Raw genomic sequence first — 11,075 nt, 5'->3', positions numbered from 1 at the left:
CCCTAACAGTTCCAGACTGGCATGTGGGACTTGTTCCTTGTTAAGTTGGAATTAGCCCAAAGTACTCCGTCATACAAGGAATGTCAAACTGAAGCCTCAGTGTGTTGGGCGTATGTGCCATTTCCATATGGGTCATGATCACTCTTGCATTTCTGGGTCAAAAATACCCAATAGCCACCATGTAAAGGAGGTGAGAATTATTTTGGCTCATGGGTCCAGTGCGTGGCTAGCTGGCTCCAACATAGAAATGGTGCAGAGAAGGGCCTGGCAACGCACAGCAGTCCACCCCACGGCAGGGAGGAGGCAGAGAGATGAAGGAGAAGCTGGGGACATGAAGGTGCCCTTCCAGGTTATGCCCCCAGGGATGCGCCTGCAGCCAGGCCCCACCTCCTCACAGCATGGTCAACTGAGTACAGCACAGTAGTGTTGAATTGCCTTCCTCACATGAGAACTGGGGGTGGGGATGGGATGGGGTGGGGATGGGAGTGGGGATGGGGGTGTGGGTGTGGGGAGCATTTTAGATCTACACTCCAACAGCGTCTTTGGCTTTTTTTATTTTTTTTTTTTTTGGTGAAACTGGGGATTGAACTCAGACCCTTGTGCTTGCCAGGGAAGTGCTTATTCCACTGAGCCATCTCCCCGGCCCCTCCAACAGCATTTTTGAAGTGTTTTCTCATTTAGCCTGTAACATTAATATATTTCTATACCCTAACTGTGTTTCTAAAGACAGCTTGAGTGAAAGATAACAAGTCCTCCCAAATTGTTGAGAAAAATGGTACAGGGAGAACACACTTTCTAAAGAGACTGTCTTGTCCAGCCACCACACCCGGCCATCTGCTACTCCTCCCTCAGTGAGCAAAACAGCCCTTCACTACATCACTTGGTACTCACACAATTTACTTTCAAGTCGTGTATTATATATTTAAACATGTTTCTGTTTTGATATATTTATATTTTTCTGAGAAAATTATTTGGGCATCTTGAGATGCATAAATATTATCATCATTAAATGTGATAGAACTTTTATTTTTCATTTGAGTTTTTCACTTAGGGGTGGTTTCCGGGGTTCAATTAAAGTCTGCAGAAAGAACAGATGTGCTTAGGGAAAGAAATGTGAGCACACTAGCTGCTCAGAAATAAACAATATTTACATGGCTTTAATCACGAAAACAATCAATGTGTAGGAGTTGACCTGGACACGGTTGTATTCCTTATCGGAACCTGGAAGCAGGAGTATTGTGGCAGGAGGGTGTCGTCACACAACTCCATCTCCATCTTCCTTGGGAGAAAGTCAATACGTGCTATCTAAATCTCAAACAAATCAAGAAGATCAATATAAACACACTATTTAGGAAAATGGATGTAAATGCTACGAGGAGCTGCTAAGGGCATTGGATGTTGTGCCTGCAGAAATGTAGGTTGAGATGAGGAAAGACACAGGACGCTGATTTTATTGTGTGTTTTATTAGGATTGTTTGACTTTCTGAAGTAGGTAATAACTTTAACAAGATTAAGATTATGTTTAAAAGGGCAATAAACATTCATTGGGAGCAGCTTAGAAAATACAAATATGGAAATACAATAAAATAAAAGCTATTTAGAGGATATCAACTCAGAAATCCATTGAAGGACACTGCTATGCTAGCTTTGAGTCTGTGTACTCTGTGTACATATATTTAGATTTTAAAAATAAAACAAGAGTGTATCATAAAGACTATCTTGCAATACACATTTTTCTTAAGCTACGTATTGCAAATACCATGTCAATATATACTGTATCACTTCAATGGCCACATTCCTCCCTATATGAATATTCTATAATTTATTCAATTCAACTCAATATTAACTGATAATTATTCACTCAACCTAATTCTTCCCACAAAGAAATGCAATTTTTGGTTCTTGGAAACAGATAGCAGAAAGGAATTTTCTCTACCACGTATTCGATTATTGTGGTCAAAATTTTCTGTCTTCCTTTGCTCGGAAAGAGTGAGTGGTCTCACTTGCTCTGGGATATCCCCTGGAAAAATCACAGCTGCTTTCAAAATTCTCTGTGCTCTTCCAACAGTAAATGACACATGGGTGTGGCAGCTGACTGTTTTGGCCTGACAGTGACCTTTCCTGGTCTTCAGGTAACAATGCCTGGATTTCCCTGTTTGAAATTCCTCTTCCCTCTTGGTCAAGGGCAGCCTGGGTGAAGTGGATCTGACCTTCTCTGGACCTAGCTATGTGACCTTCGCTGGTTACTCAATTCGATCACCTTTCTGTTCTCAGGGAACGCTTCAGTAAGAGACATGTGACCAGAACAGATTCATTCCAAGAGAGTCCGCCTCAAGACTGTCGCTGGAAACTCGAGGAAAGATGACTTCTGTCCTTTCTATGGGATCGCTGAACTGATAGAAGCTTTACTCTGGAGAGCTAGTGGCCGTTTGCCACTTCAAAGAGAAAGCTTGTGAGATAAAACCAAGGAGAAAAACATAAACTGAGAGACGTTGAGGCCAAATCCCAGCATCTTTTGAGCACCTGGACCCATCACTGCCTGATGCTCTATGCTGCAACAATGGTATAAATCCACATATCTCCTCTCAGGCTGAGTCGTCCTGTCATCTGCCGCTGAGTAAGTTCAACATCAAATAATTCAAGCCGCACAGAAAGGTGGAAAGTGAACATTAAAACTTTCAATTGTCATCCCTGAATTCTCAGTCCAAACTCCTCAGAGAGAATCATTCCTCACAGTTCCTTAAATATGTCTTCAAAAGATATGTGTCCCTTAGCAAATATACCAAATTTGAAATATACAAATGAAATGACACTATCAAACTATCTTGCAACTCGTGTGTTGAAGTCCTCCACCAGGGAAGGGTTGCCTTTCCACGCCTGCATCTAGGTAGCCAGCTCATTTCTCAGAAGGAGTCTATGGCAAGCACATCGCATATTCTAGCTAGTTGTTTTCTCATTTTTGGGATAAAGCACCGAACACCTACAACTTGAGGAAGAGAGATATATTTTTGGCTCACAGTTACAACCCAGGACTGTCTCACTCCAGGGCAGAACTGCATAGCAGAAGCTCATTGCTCAGGAAAACTGCTCGCATCATGGGGTTCAGGAAGTAACGAAGGAAGGGAGGGCCCCAACCCCTCTGCCCATTGACCCAAATCTTCTGACTGGGCCCCAGCTTCTGACATTACATTTAACTAGAGCACCCATGTGATCCAGTTAGCTTCTCAGAAGCTGTACCTCTGAGTGCTTGCAGCTCTTGGGGATAATATATATTTATAAACTGTGCCCTTTTGGGTTTGTCCAGCTCTTCGACATTAAGAACAAGTTGCAGGACCAGCGAGATAGCTCAGTGAACTAAGTGACTGCTTGCACAGGCCCCGCCTTCCAGCATGCTGAAGCCCCTGAGACCAGGCATGGTGGTACCTGCCTGTAATCCCAGTGCTGGGGATCACCAAGAGTCCAAGCTGTGTACCAAATACGTACATAAAAATAAAAAGAACAAGTTGCAATGAGCATCCTGCTTCCACGGTTTTGTGAAGAAAACCCAGAAGTAGTCTTGGCCCTCCTGGCCCAGGCCCCTTCAAAAGGACACACTGAGTTTGTTTCCATGGGTTGTGGGCGAGTAACGCTAGCCACACAGCGTAAGAGGAGCTTCCAGGAACACCTCCGCAGAAATGCAGGGCCGTAGGTCGAGCCTCAGGAAGAGCACACCTGAGGCTAGCAGGTGCAGCGATCCGTGGGAATGGGGGAGAGATTTGAAATGTGGAGAAGCAGGAGCTCAAGGGCAGGGCATTCTCCCAACTGTCAGGGACATGAACAGGTTTCAATTCTCCTCAAATTCCAGCCACATACTTAATAATGCAGCGAGCACATCCATAGATGCGCCATACAATTTTTCTTTTTGATGGGAACCGTGAAGAGTAGAATTTATCAGCATTTCTCTGTCTGTAGGGCCAGATCCACAGCAGCACCACCAAGGGCAAGTCTATGTCTGTAAAGAGCAGCATGTTTTATGCATCACAGCTATCAATAATAAAAGCAAATTTTGATTCACTGTGCTATGGGAGAGACTAAACTATTTTCCTGTTCTCTTCAGAAAAATGATATTTCAAAATCATTGTCATATTAACAAGAAGCAATCAAACAGCAGGTAGAGGAAAAAAGGTAGGAAACAAATTTTACAAAAGCGCACCAGGAAGTAAATAAAAACATTGTTATTTTTCTGAATTTTGTGATGCTTATGGTATTTGTCAGCTATTCAAAATGTGTAACTTCTTGTAATTTCTTTCTGCACTGTAAGTCAGTTTTCATTTTTGAGCCTGATTTGCATCTGTCATTCTTGTGTTTCTTAAGCTTGCTCTTTACAATTGTATGAGCGGCAGGCTCTGTGCCGCGCGTGTTTCTGCGCCTGCGTGGTAGCTGAGGTGTAGAGTCCCGAGCCGGATTTCACAGCTTCAAGTCTCAGCCGGGCCACCTCCCTGCTCTGGGATCCTGAGCAGACTACAGTTACCTCTCTGGGCCTCAGTTTCCCCATCTGGGAAGCGGGGATGAAAACTTCAGAGGGATGTTCAAGGGTTAAATGAGTTAATTTGCAGGGTCTTTCACATTCCTACAGACTGCTTAGCAAAACCAGGTGATAGGTGTGCGAGCCCAGGGTCAAGAGATTTATAGGACTGATTTTAGGGTTAAGGCCAAATGCCCTCAGAAAGCTGTGCTGGTGTGACCTCCGCCCCATGCGCTGTGACACACACCAGAGCCCTGGAGTCCTGGAGTTCATCCCAGGTGACTCTGAGACTTTGCTTGCTGCTTTGTTCCCTGAGACTGTCCAGAGTGGGCTGGTTTGGTGGCTTCTGGGAACTGTAGGCGCTGTTCCCAAGTGAACTTCCGATGCGTGCTGCCAGCCACTAAACATATACCAAACGCCAGCGGCCCTGTCAGTTAGCTCAGGCCAGAGGCTATGAATTTATGGAAGGAGAAACCGGTTCCGACCAGTCAAGGCTGACATGAGGTCAGCCCAGCAGGTAAACAGCAGGGAGAGGAACAGGAATTCATGGTCTTCTGAAAATCAAGCGCATTTCCCACGCGCGGCACCTTAGGGCCTCTCAACAATTCTTCTATTAAAATGATATATACTCTTTAAAATGAAATGCATTACAATGAAGTACAGCCTTTTCTCCAAGTCAGTTGCGAAGAGCAGCCATTAAGGCTGTATTATGTACTAAGAGGGCACTTCTTTGAAAAAATAAATTTAATTGCAGCCTCTTGATTCAAATCAAATCCACTGTGTTTCCAACTTTCAATTATGGGAAGATATAGCTGTAAAGAGAGTGCTTTCCATCCTAATTTGAGGCCTCAGTCAGTGTCCTTTCCTACTTCTATCTTTGAAATCTGCTTCCCCCACCCCCAATCTTGTTATCTTCTCTCTTGCCAAACAAATGTAGTCCAAGAAAGAAAAAAAAAAAAAAAAAATAGAACTGATTAAATGCCTAAGGGAAGGAAGAGGCGAGCTCAAAATTGGTAGAGTCTGTGCCCACATATTCAGGCTAATTTAATTTTTTCACATGACAAATTGGAAAGGAAGAGAAAAATTTGCATAGAAGGACAATTAAGAATAAACTAGCAGTGTCATTTGTCCCAAATCACGACAAGATTTCATAATCTATTTTTCCATGGAGGTAGGAAGTTTCCAGTGAGCAGGAACTAATGGGTGGATGCTTTTGTTCTCGGGTGTCAGCCAGCAAATAGGAGTTTAAATCACAAAGAGCAAATCTGCCCACAGAGACCTAACTGTGCCTCTGGCCTTGTCTTCAGAAGGCCAGGCTAACAGCCACCTTCTGTACCCTGCACAAAAGCCAGAGCCTATGCAAGTGTGCCCACTGATGATGGACAGATAGACGGATGGCTAGATGGATAGATAGACAGATAGACAGACAGATCCATAGATATCTAATGGCAGACTGACAAAAGATAAATAAGTAGATAAATGCATCAATAATGGATAGACTGATAAAAAATAGTGGTTCATAGAAAGTAGACAATAGATGATGCATAGATAGATAAGTGTTAGGTGACAGACTGGTGGAAGATAGATACATAGAAGATGGATGGACAGACAGACAGACAGACAGACAGACAGACAAAGAGCATATAGAGTATGCAACCTGGTGTCCCGCAGGTCTCCTTCTAGTTCACCCACCCTGCTAATTTCCACAGACTAAACCTGCCCTCAGAACTGTAAGAATACTCACAAGACCTACTCCACAAGTATAATTCTGAGTGTAAATTCTTTTTTTTTTTTAAATTTATTTGAGAGAGAGAAAGAGAGAGAGAGAGAGAGAGAGAGTGGTATGTGTGCGTGGCCAGCTCAGCCCACCAGGGGGCGGGGCTGGCTGGCATGTGGTGCTGGGGGATTGAACCGCGGTCCCTGATGCTTTGCCAAGCTAGTTCCAAGTAGGTGCTTTAGACCACTGAGCCATCTCTCCAGCCCCTGAGTGTAAATTCTTAACCTGCAGGACTTCGTATTCAATAGCTACTTGATATTCCAGCTGTCACTGGAAATTTCTCTCCCTTCCTGGCCAAAAAAAAAAAAAAAAAGAGTTGTATACTTAGGAACCTTTAGCTGCTGACCATCTCGAACGATACAGGGATGTTGCTCCTAACATGGGCTTTCCGGCAGCTCGTGGGCCAATTAGTCCAAAATGAGGGCTGGCAAACTTCCTCCTGTCCTTGTGGTGACCTAGCAGGAAACTGTGCTCACAGTAGGGGCTGAGGTAGCCGAGATTCTCCAGTGGTATCAGCAACAGTGTGCTTATTTGCTTTCTTACTATGTCATCAGAATTGATCCTGGTTAATTTGATAAAAACCAAGTGTAGAACTTAACATTGATTTTTTTTCCCCCCGGAACTGGGGATTGAACTCAGACCCTTGTGCTTCCAGGGAAGCACTTATTCCCCTGAGCCATCTCCCCGCCCCCACCCCCTTTTTCTTTTTGAGATTGAGTTCAGTAAGACTAGACTATAGGCCAGGCTGGCCCTGGACACTCAGCAATCTTCCAGCCTTTGCCTCCCAAGTGCTGGGGTGACAGGCGTGCACCACCACACCCAGCATCAAAAGGATATATGATTGCATAGAGAATTTTCAGCAAAACTCAATCTAAGAATTTCATGGAGGGCAGGAACTCCAGTAGCTCTGGGAATATGGGTAGCAGGAATTAATAACAGGCAGTTACACAGAGAACTGTCTCTGAGAAAAATCTGTTCAAATGATTTTGCCATCAGCCTACCCCATCTGAAGCCAAGTGCTGGGTGAGGGGATCTGATTCACTCAGCATTGGCCCAACCAGGGAATACAGGTCACAAGCAACAGATGCTTGTATGCACAGCAAAAATTCTCCTGAAGATGACTTTATTAGGTTATTTGCTGAATTCAAGTCTATAGTATTTAAACTGGCATCAAGTTTGAAAAGGTCCTTTAATGACTTCTCCAAATACAGCTCCTCTAATAGCAATGGAACACCCGTCTCTGACAAAACAAAACAAAAAAAGAAGATATGAATGAAGGACCATTTTGTAGAGAGAAAAAAAATATGTATTATATATGTATATACAAAATAGTTAGGATACATATACAGCTACTTTCTCTTAGTTCAATGAAAAGAAAGATTTGTACTAATATTATTTAGACAAGATATCATTTCTGCATCTTGTACTCTGAATAACTACTACGAAGACAATATGCAATGTATTTATTGTAACTGTCTTGTTAATCTGTTTTGAAACTGTCTCATTGTTATTTCTTTCTTATTAAAATTAATAAAAAATTAAAAAATACATAAAACAAACTTTTTAAACAATTAAAAAATAAAAAAGAGACAAGAACAAAAATTTAAGGTTTCTTGAAAGCAAGTGGTAATACACAACCATATGTCCAATCTTATATAACTATATCAGTTAATTTGAGCAACAGATTTGACAATAAAATAGTATATCAACCATTGTTAATTATCTATTCTTGGTTTGAAAATCTGTAACGTATGTATTACTTTATGTTGTTCTGTTTCTGTCTTTGTTTCTGATTTTTGTTCTTGCTTTGCTTTTACTTTCAAAATAAAATTAAATTTAAAAAAAGAAAATAAAAAAAGTCAAGAAGGTAGGGCAAACAGAGGCTTCCGATTTGCTTCTTCCAAAGCTCATTCTGTGCTGATAGCCATTGCGCTTTAGGTTTTGCCTGTAGCTCACAAAGAGAAGTTGCTTTCTTGCCTGCTGACATGCCCTTCAGAATATGTTCCACCAGGAGCATGAACTAACCAGCACTCCATTTCCAGAAACAAAGGATCACACGCACGGATGAAATTTCCCCTTCCTTGCCTTCCCCTTCCTCATCTTCTTGGCCTTCCACATCAAGGGGGCCTTGAAAGAGAGAAGAGGAAAGGGGAGTGGATGGGTGAACATCCAAGCACAGAGCAGCGCAGCCAGAGCCATGATGGGGGGCACAGAACACGAGGCAGCGCACAGAGCAGGGCCCTGGCTGCCCTTGACTTAGGGAGAGGCAAGGAGGAGCCGAGGGCAGGCAGAGACTGGCAGCCTGTGAGGGCAGAGTGTGTTTCATCTCTGGCCTCAGTTCTTTCCCACACTCTGTGGCCTTTACCTTGCCATAGCCAGGTGAAGAGGGCTTCTCTCCCTGTTGGCGTTGGCTTGACCATAAGACATGGCAGATGTGTCCATGTGCTGATCCATAAAGCATCTTAGTGGCCTGAGTCTTAGGCATTGTGAGCTCAAGGAACCACTGCCAAGAGAAGAACGGGTCACAGCTAGTCAGACTGCCCCAAGTGGATGAGAAATGTGTGGAGGAGACCCTGCCTGCCAAACCTCAGAATGGCGTGTAGGAGAAGGCCCCCTCAGCCAGGCCCAGCACAGATCATCCTAGCCCCAGTCATATGGCCTTGCACACCTATTAAATTGAACTTTATCCGAAGGCTGATGACCTCTGCTGTAAAGTTTGGGGCATGGCTTCAGATTTGCTTCTTACAAGGCTCATTCGGGGTGCTCTGCCAGAAAGTGAGCCAGAGGAGGGACCCAGATTTCCTAAACTGCCAACTTTGCATTTCTTAATGGTTTTGCTTACAAGCATTTCTAGTGATAGAAGGGTTTGCTTCTATTTTATTTATTTATTTATTTATCTGTGGAACCGGGGATTGAACTCAGGCCCTTGTGCTTGTCAGGGAAGCACTTATTCTACTGAGCCATCTCCCTGGTCCTGCTTCTATTATTGTTAAGAAGATGTCAGCATAACATACTCATTATATGCATATAATATACATGAATATGCAAATATGCATAGGAACAATGGTACATATGTGAATCCTATATGTATGACATATATGAATCCTATATATATGATATAATATAGATAGATAGATAGATAGATAGATAGATAGATAGATAGATAGATTTATGATGACAATCTCTGGATGACATTTTTGTTCTTTTTTTCCCTTATAACTATATGGTTTTCTATACTGTCACATGTCATTTGTGTTACTATTAAATAAAACGATACAACAATTTATTCGATACTTATTACACTCCATGACTAAATAAATTATTTGATACTCCTGTTGAGAAAACTTCATTTTAAGAGAATATCTGTTCAAAGTCAGGCCACTAATATCTGGCAGTCAGAACTTGAACCAGGTATACCTGACATCAAAGCCTGAAGCATGACAGTATGTGGTGCTGGTGGTCTCTCTTCTTTGTTTATTTTTGAAGAAATGTGCAGATCTTCTTTGATTTCTTTTAATATCCAGGATTTGAACTTAGAGACTTCATAGTGATCTACATGTTCAGGCTTTTTTGAATTTCTTATTTTGATACAATGTCTCTCAAGTTTCTAAGTTGCTTAGATTGGGTTCAAACTTGTGATCCTCCTGCCTCAGCCTCTCAAGTACTGCGATTACGGATGTGAACACTGTTCCTTGGTACAGTTGGGTGAATTTTTAATAGGCACATCTATCTGTGTAACCCATATCCAGGGTGTTTCCACGACCCCCTAAAATTCTCTCTTCCCAATCAAATTTTTTTTTTTGTATCAGGAATCGAACTCAGGAATCGAACTCAGGACCCCATACTTGCCAGGCAGGTGCTATACCACTGAGCTAAATCCCTGGCCCCTTCCCAGCCAGTCTTTACTCTCAATCTGTAGTAACTACTATTTGTTATGATTTCTTTAAAACTGAAATTATAGAAAATTGTTCTTTTGATGTGATCGATCCTTCAGCATACTATGTTTGAGATTCTTGTGTGTCTATACTGTTCTCTGTTTGTCTGAATATGGTAAGTTTTGTTTCTTCATTTGCTACTGATGGAAATTTTTGTTGTTTCCATTTTAGCACCATGATGAATAAAGCTCCTAACAATGCCATATGTGGGGTTATTTTTATTTTTATGTATTTAGTACAGAGTCTACAGAGTTTACAGGGTTTCACTACATAGATCGGACTTACAGTGATCCTCTTGTTTTCAGCCTCCTAAGTGCTGGGATTACAGGTGCACCTCACCACGCCCAGTCTCAGTTGCTCTCTCAGTGTGCCCCCGGGGGCAGGGCCGGCACAGCACACCAGGAATCGAACCCCGGTCCCCACCCCTTTCTAAGCAGACACTTTAATCCTCTGAGCTATCTGGCTGGACCTTAGACATGTGCTTTTATTTCTCTCAAGTAAGTATGGGTGGAAATGGTGAGTCATAGAATAGATATGTACTGACTTTTATAAGAAACTAATAAGAAAAAATACGTTTGGTCTCTGTCCTCAAATTCTGACACAAAGCTCCTGAAGCCCTTGCAATTTCCTGAGAGATAAAGGAGCTAGGAGCATCTTTTACATTGGTTTCAGATGCAAAGCTACTAAATCTTTGGAATTTCCTGACTGATAGGGCCACCTATCCTTTTTGTGACTTATTTATTTATTTATTTATTTAATTTCTCTGTGTGTGTGTGTGTGGCCAGCTCAGCCCACCAGGGGGCGGGGCTGGCTGGCATGTGGTGCTGGGGGATTGAACCGCGGTCCCTGTGCTTTGCTA

The sequence above is a fragment of the Octodon degus genome, unplaced genomic scaffold (assembly GCF_000260255.1).
Source record: "Octodon degus isolate 3935 unplaced genomic scaffold, OctDeg1.0 scaffold00018, whole genome shotgun sequence".
Lineage (NCBI taxonomy): Eukaryota > Metazoa > Chordata > Mammalia > Rodentia > Octodontidae > Octodon > Octodon degus.
The sequence above is the reverse complement of the archived record's forward strand: the minus strand, read 5'-3'. Positions refer to the sequence as shown.